Source organism: Corapipo altera, unplaced genomic scaffold, assembly GCF_003945725.1.
Source record: "Corapipo altera isolate COAL_440 unplaced genomic scaffold, ASM394572v1 59326, whole genome shotgun sequence".
NCBI lineage: Eukaryota > Metazoa > Chordata > Aves > Passeriformes > Pipridae > Corapipo > Corapipo altera.
In genome coordinates, this window is record NW_020887674.1 from 701 (window position 1) to 3,760 (window position 3,060).

At 58.8% G+C, this 3,060-nt stretch overlaps 1 long non-coding RNA gene across 2 annotated transcripts; it reads left to right on the forward strand.

Annotated features, from left to right (window-relative positions):
- Positions 1-494: 494 nt before the first annotated feature.
- On the forward strand, positions 495-3,060 carry LOC113941716. Of its 2 annotated transcripts, XR_003525739.1 has the most exons (4): positions 571-597; positions 928-1,068; positions 1,617-1,850; positions 3,041-3,060. It is a non-coding gene; the product is annotated as an uncharacterized LOC113941716 (long non-coding RNA). The 2 variants fall into 2 exon arrangements; XR_003525738.1 differs by having other exon boundaries at positions 495-1,068.

Below are 3,060 nucleotides of genomic sequence, written 5' to 3' on the forward strand. Positions count from 1 at the left end.
GGGGGGCGGTGCTGCGGGGCGGGACGGGCGGGAGGTGCCGGGTGACGGCGGGGAAGCCGCGGCGGGGCCCGGGGGCTGCAGCTCTCTGGCTTCCCGGCTGGCTTTGCAGACATTTGCCACCTTCAGAGGAGGCACAAATTCCCGCGGAGCTGAGCGAGGGGTGCGGGGAGCGCAGGGAGCTGTGACCAGGGGAGGGTGTGCGCAGTGCCCCAAAACCCGCACCCCAAACCAGCCCGAAACAGCCCCAGAGCCCAGAGCGAAGCGCCGCGGGATCGCGCCGGCCCCGCCCCCCGGCCCGCCCCCAAGGACGCCGCTATCCCCTTGTCCCCGCTCCCCTTGTCCCGGGAGAGCTCCCGGCCGGGCCGTGCCCGCGGAGCTCCCACCCGCCCTTCCCCGGCCCCAGCAGCGCCCGCCGGGGCTGCGGCGGCGGCGGGAGCCGCGCTGAGGGAACGGGGGGCGGGGCCGCGCCGAGGGGCGGGGCCGGCGGAGCGGGCGGGGCGGGGCCGCAGGGACAGGCGGGCTGCGATTGGGCGGAGGCGCTCGAGTGCTGATTGGGCAGCGCTGCCGGCCCGCGGTATAGAAGGGCCGGCGGGGCAGGTGCGGGCGGTTGTGTGTGAGGGCTGAGGGTGCGGCCCCGCTGCTGCCCGGGCTGCGGAGGGGAGAGCGCCTTGGCCGCTGGGTTTATGGACCGGGGGAGCCGGGGGGCGTTTAGGGGCGCCTTGTGCTGGGCGGCGGGGGCCGGGTAAGCGCGTTACCTGCCGGGTGCCCCCGGGGGGAGCCGTGGCAGGGCTGCGGGGCTGGTGCTCTCTGGGTGTCTCAGGTTTTGCTTTGGAATCCCAAAGCCTTTCCCCGTGCAGGGTTACGAGGCAAAGACTGGTCTCAGTTTCTTGGTGCTACATTAATGCTTTTTGCTCCTTTTCTGTCCAGTTGTGCCCTCAGTTGGGGCTCAGCTCAGTTCAGTGCCCAGCGGCTGGTGGAGTGTGGCGAGTTGTGCTTCCTGCCGGGCGGGAGCTGCCTTGGGAAGCTGCTCTGTACCCACGGCTGTGCCGAGCCCGGGAGTTCACACAGGTAAGGGCAGGGCCCGTCCTACCAGTGAGAAGGGAATTTGGCTGTGGGAGGATGGAATAGAGTGTATGCCTGTTAGCTCCGAGGACAGCCAACAGCTGGGAGAGACCCCAAGCAGATTTGGTGCCATGAGAGCAGCTTCAAAAGACCTTGAGTGTTGGAGAAACGTGCAGGACAATTGGTTCCCTTTTTTCAAGGAGGCAGTTGGCAAGGACAGGGAGTTGCTGTGCTCTCTAGCAGAAATACTCCCCTTGGGATGTCCAGGGTGAGGAAATGTTGGCCACGTGTGGGCTGGAGCAAAGGTGTGTGGGTGCCTGTGTGTGACACCCGTGGGTGTGCAGGAAGGGGGTTCTGGTGCCATTGGAGCTGCCAGGGAGCCAAAAAGGGCACAGTTGTCTGAAAAAGGTGAAAGCTCTGTTGGCCTCTGTTGACACCTGCACCAAAGGAGATGCAAATTTTCCCCCTCTGGTTGCAGGCTTCACAAAGCTCCCAGGAAAGGAAATTTTAAATTCCAACTCACCTTTAGGCTAAAGGTTTCCTTGCTCTCTCAGCAGGGTGTCGAGTGCCACCGTGTCCCTGAGGTCACCCTTTCTGCTGTTGGGAGAGCACGAGGTGGATGGAGAGGATCCCCAGGCATCTGCAGGCCCAAGGGACTCGTACAGCTGTGATTTTCCTACAGCCCTTGTAAGATAGACTTTGAGGGTACCATGGGTAATGTGCCAGCTCTCCTGGTGGAGTTTTTGTCTTCTGCTGTAACTGAACATAAAGAGAAAAACTAAAGTCAGGTCTGTTCTGGAGTGTTACACTTGTGCAGAGCTCCTTCACTCTGTTTATTTTCTGTTCTGGAAAGCACAGTCTGGGATTCCTGGGCACTTCCTATTAAATGATTCTCTGAAAATAATTTTGTACTGAAAGGGGAAAGGAGCTGTCTGTTTGAGGTCAGATATCCCTAATCAGAGCTCTATGTTTTTCACTCAGGAAGCTCTTAAAATATCTGAGAGTGTGTAGGAATACCTGGCTTCTAAAACTCACCAGCTGAGTCTTAGAGGCTTCTTTGAAGAGCTGAGTTCAGGCAGCCAAATTGGCCCCCAGGAGGGACTCTGTGCCTGCTCTCCCGTGGCTCCAAGGGATCTCTGGGCCTTCACGCCGGCACCGAGATTTTCTCGGGAAGGGCCTCAGATCCCCGGAGCGGTCTGGGACACAGGCAAGATCCCCCTGCCTTTAGAAATGAGGCCTTCTTGTGGCTTCCTCCCCGTCCACGTTGGTGGGTTCCCAAGAAGGCCTCTTGAAATGCCTTTTGGGCTGTGCATTGAAGCCTTGGGAGCAAATTGGGCCCCCTGGAGGGACAGTGCTGTTGGTGCCCCCCGGGCTGGGGCACCCCGAGGACTCCAGCGCGCACCGAAAGGATTATTCGGGGAGATCCTCGGGGTGCCCGGCCCTGGGGAGCTCAAAGCAAGGTCCCTGCAGTGGATTCAGGCATTGCTCAGAGTATCCCAGGGGTACCTGTCCCTGCTAGACATGGAGCTCCCTAATGGGCTGTAATTGGGTGATAAAAGTGGTGCTCCAAGTGCCAAAGAAGGGTGGGATTGGGATTAAGAAATGAGCAGTGATGGTGCAATTGGCTGTTTTCTCTGGAATGTGACTGTAAGAGCTCCAGGAGTGCAAGGTGTGTGTTCCAGTCCCCACCATTTGGTTTGCACATGTCCTACTCAGACACAGGTCCAACTTCCTCAGTCCTTAACACAAGAGAGGGAGAATTAAGGACTGGCACTGTTAAGGTGATTGGTGTGAGAGGGGTTAAACTGGGAAAACATTGGGTAATTCCTCAGTTGGTCTATTGGCCAAACTGACCCAAACCTGTGCTAGGAAGAGACTGAGTGGAAAAGTTGAGGCAGAAATGAAATGGAAAACTGGGGATATTTAAATTGTAATTGCTGAAACTAAATGTGTCCAAGCAGCAGCTCTTGTTGTGCAGGGAATAACTCCTGTCAGCAG